Genomic DNA, 18588 nt, shown 5'->3' with positions numbered 1-18588 from the left:
CTGTCTCTACTTCCTCCTATATATATATATATATATATATATATATATATATATATATATACTTATATATATACTTCCTCCTGCAATGCATGTAGGAGGAAGTAGAGACAGAGAGAGAAAGGAAGCAAGCAGAGAGAGAGAGTTTAGTACAGTGGTTACCAAACTTGGGGTCGGGCCCCATGTGGGGTCCCCTGAGAAAATATATATAAGGGACTATTTACCAGTTGTGCACTCTCAGAGAGTCTGTTTTTGTTTGTTTGGGGGATGTCTGTAGACACGGCAAGAGTCGCGGGACAGTTTTAAAATGTCCTTTCATCTGAAATCTCGCAAACACACTGTCATCAGGGTCTCTAGATCGCACTCTCTAGTCGCCTACTTGAGCCGACTGGGTGCTGGGGCAGTTCGTTTCACATCTCAACCCCTCGGCCCGTGCCGCACGAGGGCGGAGTTAGCCATTTGAGAGAGTGGTGAATGTGCTGCTAAAAAGGCGAATCCGGGAGGCAAATCTGAGGAACGCATGCAAATATAACGAATAAACCACTGTTCATGATTCAACTCATTTCTCAAAGAGGCAGGCACGATGAAACTCAATCAGAAGCATTCTGAGCTTTGATCATTGTTGGGAACAATATTTAGATGTTGGGCTGGAGTTGATTTTCATAATTGTGTACAACATATATATTTGTATTATTATACATTTTTTCAAATTAAACCGGACCTCAGTGTCCTCACATGCAGTTACAGTCATGCCTGTTAGAAAACACGATTAGTCCAAAACTTCTTCATACCACAAGTATCGATTCAGTCAGAGTCCACTGTTTAAAAGGATCGACAATCTCGATCCATCCTACTTTGAGATTCCCTTCCTGCTCTTTTCCTCTCTCCATCATACAGCTGTAAATTGATTTCACACTTAAGTGATAACCTGGCCAGTGCCTAGCTGCTGGAGCTCCCATTGTCTGCAGGCAATGCAAATTAATTACTGCAATTAGCTGATGGAAGAGGAGTGGACTGGAAGGGAGGACGAGGGGAGAGAGAGCTGGCTGTACTCTCTCTGCGTGATTTTGTCACTGTGCTCTCCGTGACTTGAGAAGGATGGCTAAAATTAGCATCCATCTTGTCAACGTTGGAAGGTTCCAGTTGTGACAGAGGTGGAAGCTATACTGTAGGTATTTCTGCTGTACAAAGAGAAAACAAGGAGCTAAGAATGGATCCCTGCTGGACCCCACATATACTTCAGGTTGGATCTAATGTCCAGAATGTGCATTTCCTTGAAAACCAACAATGACACATTATTCCATCACTTGCAGGTGTTATCTCATGCCCACTAGCTGCTGTGCTTAAGTAAGTGTTATGTTTAAAGGCTTAGGCAGCCTTTCCAAAGACAAATATGTTCATCAGAGGGAGGCCTCATTTGAGACCGAGACGTATTTTAAGCAGTTTCCTGGAACACAACGTGCCGGAGATTTATTTTGGTTTGAATTGCTCCGGTGGTACATCTTTCTAATGGAGCTGTGAGCGGTGTGAGTTTGACAATTATCTCTGGCAGCTAAAGAGCGACAACATTGTTTGTCTCCCAGTGGCCTGCAACCATACAGATGACATCAGTCGTTCTGTAGAGAAAATGAGACAATCTCGAAATTACATTCTGTTATGCTACCCCTTGTACAAATACACAAGCATGCATAACACAAGCACACATTTCTGGGTTGGGGCTTTAGCTACTATGTAATAAGTAGATAACAATATAGAGACAACATATATCTCCTATTTTATTTGTACAATTTGTATTATGAGTCACACTCAGGATTTAACAATTCAATCTATTTCCCCCCATTGTTAGGAGCATATTTCTTTCTCCCTATGTTTCTTTTACATTTGCATGCTCTCTCCCCTCCCCCTCTCCCTGTGTTGTTCTCTTTAATTTCGTTAATCCACAGCTCTCGGCTGCTAATCTCCAAATTAAACAGAATGGTTGAAAGGTCAGCCCAGAACAATCTGCTGAGGCATTATGGATCCCCTGAAGCCTCCTTCCTGGGTGGAACTAATCTCTCTGTGGCCCAGCAGCAAGGGGAGCCCTGGCCCAGCGTTGCGCCCACTCCGTGTTACAAATGACACGCTCCCGACGAGCCAGCCACACTAGGTTAGTCATTAGCAAGTGCGTGGGTGGAGGTCTCCGGGCCTCCTTGACCTCCCTGTGCTAAATGTATATTAGCATATTCCCACCTGTGGCAACCATTATGCTCCAGCCTTGGTTACATGAATTAAGCCTTGTTTGCTGTTAATATTATGCCAAAAGTGATACCTTGGGAACGTTAAAGCGCATTGGTACCATTTTATGTCCTTTAGTGCTTGTCCAAATCCATCTGTATTCATTAGTAGCCGATGCACGATGCTACTGAGTGAACTAAGACTCAAATAATCCATTAGGTTGAAGAATGTTCAGTTAGAATTCCTGTGTTAGGATGTTTGTAAAATGATAGGCCAACTACTATTGGGCAATGTCACTGTTCTAGGCATAGGGATCGATTTTCCTTTAACTCTGGACTGTAATTCTAGTGCTATTAAAACTCTATCGGAAAATCACATAAGCCTCTAACTCCCATTTCCTCCCCTTCTCGCCTTACCGTCTCTTTCACAGTTTCAATTAGAACAAATTGAACAAGAGGGAGAAAAAACGCAAAGACGAACATAAAAAATACACAATTGCTCTCACTCCCTTATAATTGCCTGTGATGGAGATTGCACTGTAAACCTGCAAGGTACTCCAGAGAAAACATACTCATATAACAGCCACTGAAATCTTGCCATTGTGATTGACATGCCACAAATTTACGCAATTGTTCTCCGTGCCTTCGATGGCGTTAAGTTCTGTTAAGCATTAGGAATTCATGAAACATTAGATCGTAGCTGCATCTGACTAATTACCTGAACACCGTAGTTGGTAAATAGAATGTTTTTCCTCGTTGACAGCATATTTTAATCAAGCACGTCATTTGTTAGCAGGAGTTAACATCAACCTGCTTCACCTTTATCCACCAAGATAAATATATGATGGCGTAACTTTGTCTTCATGGTCAGTGCTCGTATTGACAAAAACAACTCTCTCTTTAGACAACATTTTGCCACATTAGTTATCCCAGACGAGCCCCCCAAAAATCTGGAACATGTGTAACATGATACAATGAAGAGAACCAGAGATGTCACCTTATTTTTGGTTGGCTTCTCTTCCACTCATCAATGTGAACTAACATCGCCTACAATTTTGGATGATGTACAGTGTATTCGGAAAGTATTCAGACCCCTTCACTTTTTCCACATTTTGTTACATTACAGCCTCATTCAAAAATGTCCCTCATCAATATACACCCAATACCCCATAATGACAAAGTTAAAACAGGTTGAGAAATTTTAGCAAATGTATTTAAAACAAATAACTGAAATATCACATTAACATAAGTATTCAGACCCTTTACTCAGTACTTTTTTGAAGCACCTTTGGCTGTGATTACAACCTCGAGTCGTCTTAGGTATGACGCTACAAGCTTGGCACACCTGCATTTAAGGAGTTTCTCCCATTCTTCTCTGCAGATCCTCTCATGCTCTGTCAGTTTGGATGGGGAGCGTCGCTGCACAACTATTTTCCGGTCTCTGCAGAGATGTTCGATCAAGGGCATTCAGAGACTTTTCCTGAAGCCATTCCTGTATTGTCTTGGCTGTGTGCTTAGGGTTTTTGTTCTGTTGGAAGGTGAACCTTCACCCCAGTCTGAGGTCCTGAGTGCTCTGGAGCAGTTGTTCATGAAGGATCTCTCTGTACTTTGCTCCATTCATCTTTGCCTTGATCCTGACTAGTCTCCCAATCCCTGCTGCTGAAAAACATCCCCACAGCATGATGCTGCCACCACCATGCTTCACCGTAGGGATGGTGCCAGGTGTCCTCCAGACGTGACGCTTGGCATGCAGGCCAAAGAGTTCAATCTTGGTTTCTTCAGACCAGCGAATCTTGTTTCTCATGGTCTGAGAGTCCTTTAGGTGCCTTTTGGCAAACTCCAAGCGGGCTGTCATGTGTCTTTTACTGAGTAGTGGCTTCCGTCTGGCCACTCTACCATAAAGGCCTGATTGGTGAGATGGTTGTCCTTCTGGAAGGTTTTCCCATATCCACAGATTAACTCTGGAGCTCTGTCAGAGTGACCATCGGGCTCTTTGTCACCTTCCTGACCAAGGCCTTTCCCCCTCGATTGCTGAGTTTGGCCGGGCCGCCAGCTCTAGGAAGAGTCTTGGTAATTCCAAACTTCTACCAAGAATGATGGAGTTCTACTGTGTTCCTGAGGAACATTAATGCTGCAGAATTTTTTGGAACCCTTCACCCAGATCTGTGCCTCAACACAATCCTGTCTCGGTACTCTATGGACAATTCCTTCATCCTCATGGCTTGGTTTTTGCTCTGATACATCTGCGCCTGCCACGCCCTCTACTGCTCATCCTGTGTCTCCCTAACCTGCCGCCGCTCCCCCAGTGCTCTTTCCCTCTTTCTCTCTGTGTGTGGGTGTGTGTGATTTTGTGGGCGGAGGCAGGTGTGCTGGAGTCAGAGCAGATCTCCACCAGCTGCAACCTGTTCCATAATCAAAGACCTCTACAAATATTCAGCCCTGCCATTTCCATGCTGCCAGATCATAACCTCTGCTCAGTCAGTCTGCATTTTTAGCCATTTGTTCCTGCATACATCCAGTTTTCGTGTTGCGGCTGTTTTCCCTTGCCTGAAGCTGCTTTCCTCTCCACTACAGTTCTGTCCGCTCTGACTCTGGTCCCTGTCTCCAGTCCCACATCTCGTCAGTCCTGCTACCCTGTCCTCAGCCTCAGCACCTGGCTCCCTGCAACCTGCCCAAGCTTTCCCTGGCCTGCATCCCATCTTCCCCCGTTTTTCAATAAATACCTTGGTTACCTTATCCAGTTTCCTCGTCTGTCTGCTCTTGTGTTCACCTGCGCCACTCAGCGTAACACTGTCAACTGTGGGACCTTATATAGACAGGTGTGTGCCTTTCCAAATCATGTCCAATTAATTGAATTTACCACAGGTGGACTCCAATCAAGTTGTAGAAACATCTCAAGGATGATAAATGGAAAAGGAATTGCACCCGAGCTCAATTTCAAGTCTCCTAGCAAAGGGTCTATATTTATGTAAATAATATTTATGTAAATAAGGTATTTCTGTTTTTTAAATTCAATACATTTGCAAGAATGTCTGTCCAAACTTTTGCCACTGTGGGGTATTGTGTGTAGATGGATGAGGATTGTTTTTTATTTAATCCATTTTAGAATAAGGCTGTAACATAACAGCATTTGGAAAAAGTCAGGAGGTCTGAATACTTTCCGAATGCACTGTCTCCGTCCATCAGCACTGATGAAAACTATGTGTGGTCCATAGACAAGTTCTTAGAATGAATGTAGTAGCAAATCAACCCACTCATATGCGGTAGTGACAGGGACATACAGAAGCAAATCCCACACAAACACAACCAAAACTCCTACCTCCATGCTCGAGCTGATTGTTTTTGAATGTGATGGATAAATACCCAACGTGTTGAACCACTTTTGGCAGACAAAACTACCAATTTCAAATGAGTCCAAGTGGCACCCATTTCCACTCAAACTCTAAACACTCTTTGGGCCACAAATCTCTGTTTTTCATCTAAGAAATAATCACTCTTGCTCCCTCAATCTCTGAATATTATTTCCTTGCATGAATCACTTGTAGGCTAGGCACACATATTTGAACTGTATTGTTTAATAGGATTTTGAAGAATGTCTTTTAAATCATATATGCCCATGATTTAAATATATATCGTCAGTGCGTGCCGACCTTTAATAAACTCTGTGTGAATGGGATACATGAACAGTATAAGGAGTAATGGGAGATATTGTGTGTGCTGTGGGTATTGCTCCTCTCTCCATCAGCAAGGTGGAGTCCCCTCATCATCGTGACCTTTCTATTTCACTGGAAGTGATTGCTTCCTCTGCCGCGATGACTCACACAGCTAATGCACCCGCTAAGTGTGTGTGTGTGTCTGTGTGTGCGTGCGTGCGTGCATGCATGCATGCATGCATACATGTGTGTACGAGAATAGTACATATGTGGTACATTCTGTGAAAGTCAGCTCTTGTGCACATGTGAATATGTGTGTGTGTTTTCAGGCGTCCTCTCCTGTGTGTGTGTATCCAGCATCGTCTGTGTGAGTGACACAGGAGCTGATGTGACATGGACTGGCTTGAGGGGCTGTTGGAGGTGTGAGGTGTGAGGTCTGGGTGAGAGGACCGCAGCAGTCAGCCTGCCTGGCAGGACTCAGCCACTGAACACACTCGTTAAGAGTCCAGGCCTGGTGAGATGATGTGTGTGAGGCAGAGGATTGCATGTGTGCATGTGTGTGTGTGCATGTGTACATATACTGTATGTGTGTGTTCGACTTTGCATGTGTGCGTGCATGTATAAATTCACGGCGCGTGTGTCGGTGTGTGTGTGACAGCAGTGAGGCCCAGTATGACTTTCCTCCACAGTGTCCACTAAGTCAAGGAGGACAGTGACCCCATTTCTCAGGCTGATCTCTATGTCCTCTCTCTCTGTCTCTGCACAGGTTGGAAAACCATAATGAGAGGGAGCAGAGTAGAGGGGGTTGGCTTTGGCTTTATGGACAGGGTTATGGTGTTATTCACATGGAGTGTCGTGTGTGTGTGTGTGTGTGTGTGTGTGTGTGTGTGTGTGTGTGCGTGTGCATGCACCAAGGGCCACATAAGCATTTAATTTGATGACATTGTGGTATTCGACATCGATGTTGAAATTATGGCCCTTGGTGCGCAAATACAAATCATGTTTATTACTATGCAGCTTGTGCTGTTCTGTAAAACACACTTCAAAGAACCAGTGCAGTCCAAACATATATACACTACCGTTCAAAAGTTTGGGGTCACTTAGAAATGTCCTTGTTGTTGAAATAAACCAACTTTTTTGTCCATTAAAATAACATCAAATTGATCAGAAATACAGTGTAGACATTGCTAATGTTGTAAATGACTATTGTAGCTGGAAATGGCTGATTTTTTATGGAATATCATAAAGATCATTAGAAAACCCTTTTGCAATTATGTTAGCACAGCTGAAAACTGTTGTGCTTATTAAAGAAGCAATAAAACTGGCCTTCTTTAGACTAGTTGAGTATCTGGAGCATCAGCATTTGTGGATTCGATTACAGGCTCAAAATGGCCAGAAACAAAAAACTTTCTTCTGAAACTCGTCAATCTATTATTGTTCTGAGGAATTAAGGCTATTCTATGCAAGAAATTGCCAAGAAACTGAAGATCTGGAACGCTGTGTACTACTCCCTTCACAGAACAGCTCAAACTGGCACTAACCAGAATAGAAAGAGGAGTGGGAGGCCCCGGTGCACAACTGAGCAAGAGGACAAGTACATTAGATTGTCTAGTCTGAGATACAGACACCTCACAAGTCCTCAACTGGCAGCTTTATTAAATAGTACCTGCAAAACACCCGTCTCAACATCAACAGTGAAGGAGACTACAGGATGCTGGCCTTCTAGGCAGAGTTCCTCTGTCCAGGGTCTGTGTTCTTATGCCCATCTTAATATTTTTATTTTTGTTGGCCAGTCTGAGATATGGCTTTTTCTTTGCAACTCTGCCTAGAAGGCCAGCATCCTGAAGTCGCCTCGTCACTGTTGACGTTGAGACTGGTGTTTTGTGGGTACTATTTAATGAAGCTGCCAGTTGAAGCTATTTTTTCTTTCTTTTTGACAATTTTAATAGGAAACAATCATAGTTAGGTACTTACTTGTTACCCAGAAATGATTTGATATTGAGATAAAAACATCTGCATTGGACCTTTAAATAGAGAGGTGTTTTCTTCTTTCTCTGCAATAAAAGGATGATATTATCAAGAGCAATAACCTTACAGTATATGTGACTTACTTACTTCCACAGAAGCGCTGGTATAAACTGTAGTCATATGAAGTTAGTGTTAGATTCTCCTATGACCATAATAATAAAAGGCATGAGGAAGTACAGTATATCTAACATGTTCATGGTATCCTGCCACCAATAGCAAATATTCTATTCCCCTGTGATTGGGTCTTTCTTGTGATAGCCTACAAAGATCTAGTGGACAAAATGACCTTATTACCAGTCAGAAGACAGTTCTGTCAAATGGCACTGGTTTCATGGCAAATAATTCATTTGATACCCCTTGGGGTCCTTAGATCGATACTATATCTAATCAAGTGTTCAGCAGAGATAGGTTTGTTCAAGGTTGTTATGCTATGCTCTTATGTATCACTTCAGTTTCAGTCAAATAGACGCAAACCTCTGCACTTGACACAGGAAGCTGTCTACCCTGCTGTCTTGGAGCTGAAACCGAGACAAAGCTGAACTATTCAACAGAGCTGCTTAGTTTTTTTACACATATTTTTGATATATTGATTCTTACTTTTCCAAAGGGGTGATTTAGTACAATAGTACATTGTAGTAGTACAATGCTGTAGTACATTCAAAGTACATCAAATAAATAAACAAACATGCAAAAGGAAGAAGTCAAACACTTGCCCCACACTGTCGATAGTTTCCAGATAATCTCAGCCTGAAGCACAATTCCATCCCTCCATCCATCTTTCCATCCATCTCTCTATCCATCTATCTATGTATGGATCTGCCTTTTCTGCAGCAGATGGGCCTCTTAGGCAGGATGGGGAGGCATTGCGGTAACACTGAGCTCCTAAGTCACTCCAGTCAATCACCCTGCCACTCAGCCAGCCTGCCGGCCAGCCACCAGAGCCCATTTCTGCTTCTGTTTCTGCCCTACTCCAATCTTCCACCGCCACCGCAAGGGCCTGGTGGAGAGATAAGGGCCCCAGCGAGCAGACAGACTCATCAACACTGCCTCCCAATTAACTGTAACATAACACCGTGTGTGTGTGGAAATATGTGTGTGCATGTGTGTGGGTGTGCACCCCTCCCCCCCACCCCTAAACCCATCACCGTTCACCAAAGACCCCAGTCAAAACAAATCCAACTTTTGGGCTGCCCCCAAAAAAACAAAAAGCCACAGCACTGATTTAAGCCCTGACAAACAACAGCAGGATATATCAGGACCACTTCAGATGGAGAGATACAAGGCAGAAAGGAAATGAAAGAAGAGAGGGGATGGTGTTTTTTGTTTTGTTTACAACAGTACCTGACGTTTATTAAGAAGTGAAGGCAGGGCTATTGATTCATGAAGACAGAGATAATGTTTGGCACAAAACAACCCTGATATAGCATTACAACTTTATTGACATTGCAATCGATCTATATAAATCAGTGTTTTCTTTCCAAACTGCTAGTTAAATAGTAGATATGCATAACACAGCCTAGCTCAAGGCATTCAGTGAATGTATAAACTGACAAACAGCTGACTGTGAAACGTATGTTTTGCAGGTTTTGCCTGAGGTCGCTGAAACTGTGAAACATGGGGGAGAATGGAAAAGCATTAACTGCTAGGCAACAGCGGAACAGACTGATTTAAATCTCAGGCCCACTAATCAACCATATGTCATGGATTTTACTCCATAAGCTTTAATTAACATTTCCCTCATCTGTGGGTTACCTCCCAGATGCCGGTACATTTCCCTAGAGGCCCAGAGAGGTGCTACTGTTATTTGTTCAGTCTGTTTGGTCCTGGACTTTTCTCTCTGGTGGTTGATTATTATCTACACTACAGCTGTCCATCCCTTGGGTGTCCCCTCCATAAACCCTAACCAACAAACAGAGCACTCCCGCACTCATTCAACAATGATTACGTGTCTGTGTGTGTGTACTTTGGCTAAAACAAATACCCCAAAAATATACAGTACACAGCCATCTCCATTGTAAGGAAGATAACTTCTGCCATTGCCTTCTACACGGAACAAAACTAGAAGCGCAACATGTAAAGTCTTGGTCCCATGTTTTATGAGCTGAAATAAAAGATCCCAGAAATGTACATTTTTCTATCAAGTTGTGTGCACAAGTTTGTTCACATCCCTGTTAGTGGGCCTTTCTCCTTTGCCAAGATAATACATCCACCTGACAGGTGTGTCATATCAAGAAGAAGATTAAACAGCATGATCATTACACAGGTGCACCTTGTCCTGGGGACATTAAAAGGCCACTTTAAAATGTGCAGTTTTGACACACAACGCAATGCTACAGATTTCTCAAGTTTTGAGGGAGCGTGCAATTGGCATGCTGACTGCAGTAATCTACATCAGAGCTGTTGCCAGAGAATTTAATGTTTATTTCTTGTTTTAGATAATTTGGCAGTACGTCCAACTAGCCTCACAACCGCAGACCACGTGTAACCACGGCAGCCCAGGACCCAGTGGGTGGGCCTGGCTGCCAAGTGTGTGTGCCTATACCCTCCAAGGCCCACCCATGGCTGCACCCCTGCCCAGTCATGGGAAATCCATAGATTAGGGCCTAATGAATTTATTTCAATTGACAGATTTCCTTCTATGAACTGTAACTCTGTAAAATCTTTGAAATTGTTGCATGTTGCATTTATATTTTTGTTCAGTTTAGAAATACTGTAGGGGTTTGGGGTCTCCAGAGGTATCCTATTAAGGTCGTCATTAACTCTTCCTGCAAGACCTTTGGAGTTGCATGAGTCTACAGGCTAAATGGGCTTTGCAATGAGCTGTGGCCATGTTGGTGTCCCTCCAGTGTAGGTGTCAAACACTAAAGTGTGTCTACGGCAATCTGGACCTGCCCAGAAGAATGTTCCTCCAATTAACTCAACTTTCTGGACCTTTATATCCATATATTCCATCCAGTTCCCCACTACAGTGCTAGTGTTTTCATCCATACAGCAGCTCACAAAGAGAAACCAGAAACCGCCCATGCTTTGTGCAGCAATTCGAACCCTTCATTCATCTACTAAACGTATAATATGTGTTTTCAAGGGGAGGATGGGTCATCACTGACTATCAGTGGCAGAATTATGACAAAGGAGGCCTGGCTCTCTGCCTTGCCTTACTGATTTAGGGGCCAAGATGTATTCCGAAACTCCCTAAGGAGTGTATGTCACCACGGCAGCTGAGAGTTCGCCCAGGCATTAATGGGTTTCCTCGAGCAAACAGGATTGGCCACAGCATCAACGGCCATGGGCACAGCTCCTGGGAGATTATGGGATGGTCACAACAGGATAACAGGCAGGCAAAGCAGCTTAAAGCTCAGGGTTTCCCCTCTCTGGGAGAACCACTGACCTGTCGTAGGGATGTGGAGATGGGGTGTGTGTGTGTGTTTGGGGGAGGGGGGGGGGGGGGGGGGGTAGGCCAGGGATAGCGGGGGAGTAGGCCGTGTCTTCTTGACTGTGCAACTCCCATTCCCCCTCTGTGCAAGTGCATCACAGGAAACCTTGCCTATACGGGTTAGTGTTTACACCTCATCACACAAACAGATATTCCCCCGCTACTCTCTCTCTCTCCGCCTCTCAAACACGCATGAACACACACACACACACACACCCGTGTTTGTGAGGACTCATCTACTTCAGTGTCTGTGAGGACGCAGAGACACCTTAACAGCTCCTGTTAACAATGATCCTTTATTCCTAGCTCTTTTGTTTGGCCGGCTGTGCTTCATTAAGTCTTTGTGGCCCCCGTGGCCCTCCTTAACAAGCTGCCTCGTGTAGCAGGATCACAGTGTGTCACAGCGCAGCTTTAGAAAACCTATCAATGTGGCCTTGAAGGGTTCTCTCTCCTTTCCCCCCTCAACACTCAATGGTTCATCTCTATAATCTATTCTATAACACATCACATAATCATTTAATTTTTGCTGACTGTCATTGGATTCCACAATGCTGTGCAGTATTTTATTTCGATTTTTGTTCTTTAATTCATAATTATCCTTCGATATTATAGGTATCATCTACATTTCTGTCCTTATTCAACCTTTCCAAAACTGTCATTAATGAACTACTGACTTACAACTCTGGGTGTATACTGTAAAGCTCACTATAGTTAACAAGGACAGATGGGGGAGCAATTAGCTAGGTTTCCATCCAATTGGCGAACAGATTCTCATGCGAATATTCTAAAATCTGCTTAAAAACAAGATGCGCATTTTCCCACCAGAGGTGTGTTTCCATCAAATTGACTTGTTGCGCATGATGATGCAGTGCACGTAAAAATAACTTTAGGTTTTACTGCTCTGGGGTTTAATCCCTTACATCTTGTGGTCTTGACTCTCAGAAGTGCAGAATTGAAAAGCTTATAGCTGGCTAGCTTATAGCTTTTATAAGCCAAAAATATAGACTTTTCATCCCAAGTCCAGGTAGCAGATAATAATCACATATTTGTGTAGTTGCTTCTGCATATAAAAACCATGAAGTCTGCCGGAAAGGCCCGAACCCAAGATCATAATTTTGATGACTGACACTGAGCCTACTGTAACCTACTGTACATAAACTGGTGCGCACCAAGTTGTACTTCACGTTATAGTATGGAAAGCGGCTCGTGAGGATTTTTCTACAACATTCACAGCATATTGACACAATTACAATCTTTATAGAATAAAAATCTAATTGAATCAATTACACGCGGAAAAAACGTATTTGAGTGAACATTATCAAGCCAGCAGCAGATTAAACAAAGTGAATTCTCTCCTCGCTCTCTCCCCGGTTTTAGCTTGCAGCTATAACTGTCTAGCTGGCTAGCTTTCGGATATTTACTAGCCCATACCAGTGACAAACTATGTTATTGATATATGGCAGTACATAAACAAAATCTACCTCCCCTCCAAAGAAAGCCTGTCTCCGGGACTTCTCCAAAATGACCCTAGATCCCCGATCAGAACCATGACCAAAGCTTCGCATTTGAATTTTGCCTGCAGGCAGGCTCTATAGAAAACTCTCCCGGCGCCACAGACACCATCCAACGAGCCATCCACACACACACACACAGAGAGAAAACCCAAGTGCAGACAGCCAGCGGCTTCCAAAACACAACTCATGAGGCAAGCTCCAGAAATAAAACTTTCCAATTGAGCAAAATCCACAATCCACCCCTCTAAAGAAAGCCTGTCTCCTTTCTCTTAAATTTCACCAGATCCACGATCAAATACATGGCTGAAGCATGTCTGTTTAGCCAGCCATCAACACACATAGACACGCACACGCAGTTTCGGCCCCAGCCACAGGGCTCTATATAGAAACTTTGACCTCCATCACGACCAAAACTACTCTTTTCCTATAGGCTTATACTATCTATAGTATGACAGCACCAGCAGTTAGCTACCAACAGCTGGCAGACATGTTAATATGGTTACTTTAGCGTTCGTTAATCGGTGCTATTTAGATGGAAGACGTGAGCTAAATGCAGTAGCTCTACAGCTAGCTAACATTAGCATAGAGGTAGCAAACTAGCTCTTTCACTTAAATGGTGACGCTTTACCCACATGTCTTCTGGCTCTGGCCCAACAACACATCGGTTTCTGGGACGAATCAGAATGGTTAGAATGTTTTGCTATTCTAGAATTCATCATGGAGGTACGTAGGTCCAGACTAATTGCGGAGAAGAAACTAACATCCGTGGGTGTGTCGTAGCGTTTGGCTGGAGCAAGGAGTTTGGGTAGCCAGGCAACTGATGAAGAGCTCCAGCCTGTTTGTCAGACTGTCATTGTTTCTTCCTGGCTTTTACAACCCATGCCCTTGCCACTGAAGCTACACTGCGCTTCCAATCCAAACTACCTCAACTCCCAACCTTTCCAGCATCTGAAACCCTTACTGACATTCAACCCACTGGGCACACACTGGTTGAATCAATGTAGTTTCCACATACATAATTTCAATGAAATTACATTGAACCAACCTGGAATAGACATTGAATTGATGTCTGTGCCCAGTGGAAATCTTCATCATCTAAATTCACACGTGTTGTTTGTTTGCATTTTGAGATGATTTGAGATGATTTTTGAGATTATTTTCTGTAATGAAAAGCGCCATGCAAATTAAATAAAGAATTAGAATTGTATGTACCAAATTAAAAATACAAGTAAAATGGGTTTCTATCACATTTTCAACTCTACTGATGGTTTTGTCACAAAACATTTTGTTATAGAAAGAATGTGTCCATTCTGTTCTTGGTATGTGTGCTCTTACCCAACAGCTCACAGATACAGTGCAGGTACAGTGGAGCCTACATTATGAGATTATTATGAACAAAAGAGTGAGATCATTTTAATTTGTCAAACGTCATGCAGCCAAGCATTGATCATCTTGTCACCAGAATAAAACCCTCAATGAGCATCAAGCTCATCACCGTGCTCTTTCGGACCAAATCAAATCAAATCAAATGTATTTATATAGCCCTTCTTACATCAGCTGATATATCAAAGTGCTGTACAGAAACCCAGCCTAAAACCCCAAACAGCAAGCAATGCAGGTGTAGAAGCACGGTGGCTAGGAAAAACTCCCTAGAAAGGCCAAAACCTAGGAAGAAACCTAGAGAGGAACCAGGCTATGTGGGGTGGCCAGTCCTCTTCTGGCTGTGCCGGGTGGAGATTATAACAGAACATGGCCAAGATGTTCAAATGTTCATAAATGACCAGCATGGTCAAATAATAATAAGGCAGAACAGTTGAAACTGGAGCAGCAGCACGGCCAGGTGGACTGGGGACAGCAAGGAGTCATCATGTCAGGTAGTCCTGAGGCATGGTCTTAGGGCTCAGGTCCTCCGAGAGAGAGAAAGAAAGAGAGAAAGAGAGAATTAGAGAGAGCACACTTAAATTCCCACATGACACCGAATAGGACAGGAGAAGTACTCCAGATATAACAAACTGACCCTAGCCCCCCGACACATAAACTACTGCAGCATAAATACTGGAGGCTGAGACAGGAGGGGTCAGGAGACACTGTGGCCCCATCCGAGGAAACCCCCGGACAGGGCCAAACAGGAAGGATATAACCCCACCCACTTTGCCAAAGCACAGCCCCCACACCACTAGAGGGATATCTTCAACCACCAACTTACCATCCTGAGACAAGGCCGAGTATAGCCCACAAAGATCTCCGCCACGGCACAACCCAAGGGGGGGCACCAACCCAGACAAGAAGATCACATCAGTGACTCAACCCACTCAAGTGACGCACCCCTCCTAGGGACGGTATGAAAGAGCCCCAGTAACCCAGCGACTCAACCCCTGTAATAGGGTTAGAGGCAGAGAGTCCCAGTGGAAAGAGGGGAACCGGCCAGGCAGAGACAGCAAGGGCGGTTCGTTGCTCCAGAGCCTTTCCGTTCACCTTCCCACTCCTGGGCCAGACTACACTCAATCATATGACCCACTGAAGAGATGAGTCTTCAGTAAAGACTTAAAGGTTGAGACCGAGTTTGCGTCTCTTACATGGGTAGGCAGACCATTCCATAAAAATGGAGCTCTATAGGAGAAAGCCCTGCCTCCAGCTGTTTGCTTAGAAATTCTAGGGACAATTAGGAGGCCTGCGTTTTGTGACCGTAGCATACGTGTAGGTATTTTCGGAAGGACCAAATCAGAGAGATAGGTAGGAGCAAGCCCATGTAATGCTTTGTAGGTTAGCAGTAAAACCTTGAAATCAGCCCTTGCCTTGACAGGAAGCCAGTGTAGGGAGGCTAGCACTGAAGTAATATGATAACATTTTTGGGTTCTAGTCAGGATTCTAGCAGCCGTATTTAGCACTAGCAGAGGTTTATTTAGTGCTTTATCCGGGTAGCCGGAAAGTAGAGCATTGCAGTAGTCTAACCTAGAAGTGACAAAAGCATGGATTAATTTTTCTGCATCATTTTTGGCCAGAAAGTTTCTGATTTTTGCAATGTTACGTAGATGGAAAAAAGTTGTCATTGAAATGGTCTTGATATGTTCTTCAAAAGAGAGATCAGGGTCCAGAGTAACGCCGAGGTCCTTCACAGTTTTATTTGAGACGACTGTACAACCATTAAGATTAATTGTCAGATTCAACAGAAGATCTCTTTAGTGGTCCTAAACAATAGTGGTCCTAAAACGGAACCTTGAGGAACACTGAAATGTACAGTTGATTGTCAGAGGACAAACCATTCACAGAGACAAACTGATATCTTTCTAAAAGATAAGATCTAGACAAGGCCAGAACTTGTCCGTGTAGACCAATTTGGGTTTCCAATCTCTCCAAAAGAATGTGGTGATCAATGGTATCAAAAGCAGCACTAAGGTCTAGGAGCACAAGGACAGATGTAGAGCCTCGGTCTGATGCCATTTAAAGGTCATTTACCACCTTCACAAGTGTAGTCTCAGTGCTATGATGGGGTCTAAAACCCGACTGAAGCATTTCGTATACATTGTTTGTCTTCAGGAAGGCAGTGAGTTGCTGCGCAACAGCTTTTTCTAAAACTTTTGAGAGGAATGGGAGATTCAATATATGCTGATAGTTTTTAAATATTTTCTGGGACAAGGTTTGGCTTTTTCAAGAGAGGCTTTATTACTGCCACTTTTAGTGAGTTTGGTACACATCCCGGTGGATAGAGAGCCGTTTATTATGTTCAACATAGGAGGGCCAAGCACAGGAAGCAGCTCTTTCAGTAGTTTAGTTGGAATAGGGTCCAGTATGCAGATTGAAGGTTTAGAGGACCATGCAACATATCATCGTGTGGCTCGAAGTTTACTTCGACATGATGGTTATTTCTATCAATATTTGCGCAAAAAGGCATTTCCACCGCCATTTCTCTCATAATTAATTTTACAGACACAACAAAAATAATCTACCTTGTCTAGCGTATTTTGTTTCCATCAGGCCATTTTTTATTTGATTTCTTATCCCGTACTTTACTCGCATAAAAATGTTGGATGGAAACCTGGTTATTGAGCAGTGGTGTAAAGTACTTAAGTAAAAATACTTTAAAGTACTACTTAAGAAGTTTTTTGGAGGTATCTGTACTTTCCTATTTATATTATTAACAACTTTTACATTCCTAAAGTAAGTAATGTACTTTTTTACTCCATACATTTTCCCTGACGCCCAGTAGTACTCGTTATATTTTGAATGCTTAGCAGGCCAGGAAAATGGTCCAATTCACACACTTATCAAGAGAACATCCCTGGTCATCTGATCTGGCGGACTCACTAAACACAAATGCTTTGTTTGTAAATTATGTGTGAGTGTTGGATTGTTCCCCTGGTTATCCGCCAATAAATCAAACAAAGAAAATTATGCTGTCTGGTTTGCTTATTATAAGTCATTTTAAATGGTTTATACTTTTACTTGTACTTTAGGTACAAATAACACTTTTACTCAAGTCGTATTTTACTCAGTGACTTTTACTTGAGTCCTTTTCTATTAAGGTATCTTTACTTTTACTCAAGTATGAGAATTGAGTACTTTTTACACCACTGCTTTTAGACTTTTACTCAAGTAGTATTTACAGTGCCTTGCGAAAGTATTCGGCCCCCTTGAACTTTGCGACCTTTTGCCACATTTCAGGCTTCAAACATAAAGATATAAAACTGTATTTTTTTGTGAAGAATCAACAACAAGTGGGACACAATCATGAAGTGGAACGACATTTATTGGATATTTCAAACTTTTTTAACAAATCAAAAACTGAAAATTGGGCGTGCAAAATTATTCAGCCCCTTTACTTTCAGTGCAGCAAACTCTCTCCAGAAGTACTGTGAGGATCTCTGAATGATCCAATGTTGACCTAAATGACTAATGATGATACATACAATCCACCTGTGTGTAATCAAGTCTCCGTATAAATGCACCTGCACTGTGATAGTCTCAGAGGTCCGTCAAAAGCGCAGAGAGCATCATGAAGAACAAGGAACACACCAGGCAGGTCCGAGATACTGTTGTGAAGAAGTTTAAAGCCGGATTTGGATACAAAAAGATTTCCCAAGCTCTAAACATCCCAAGGAGCACTGTGCAAGCGATAATATTGAAATGGAAGGAGTATCAGACCACTGCAAATCTACCAAGACCTGGCCGTCCCTCTAAACTTTCAGCTCATACAAGGAGAAGACTGATCAGAGATGCAGCCAAGAGGCCCATGATCACTCTGGATGAACTGCAGAGATCTACAGCTGAGGTGGGAGACTCTGTCCATAGGACAACAATCAGTCGTATATTGCACAAATCTGGCCTTTATGGAAGAGTGGCAAGAAGAAAGCCATTTCTTAAAGATATCCATAAAAAGTGTTGTTTAAAGTTTGCCACAAGCCACCTGGGAGACACACCAAACATGTGGAAGAAGGTGCTCTGGTCAGATGAAACCAAAATTGAACTTTTTGGCAACAATGCAAAACGTTATGTTTGGCGTAAAAGCAACACAGCTGAACACACCATCCCCACTGTCAAACATGGTGGTGGCAGCATCATGGTTTGGGCCTGCTTTTCTTCAGCAGGGACAGGGAAGATGGTTAAAATTGATGGGAAGATGGATGGAGCCAAATACAGGACCATTCTGGAAGAAAACCTGATGGAGTCTGCAAAAGACCTGAGACTGTGACGGAGATTTGTCTTCCAACAAGACAATGATCCAAAACATAAAGCAAAATCTACAATGGAAT

This window comes from Oncorhynchus clarkii, chromosome 28 (assembly GCF_045791955.1).
Source record: "Oncorhynchus clarkii lewisi isolate Uvic-CL-2024 chromosome 28, UVic_Ocla_1.0, whole genome shotgun sequence".
Classification (NCBI taxonomy): domain Eukaryota; kingdom Metazoa; phylum Chordata; class Actinopteri; order Salmoniformes; family Salmonidae; genus Oncorhynchus; species Oncorhynchus clarkii.
The sequence above is the reverse complement of the archived record's forward strand: the minus strand, read 5'-3'. Positions refer to the sequence as shown.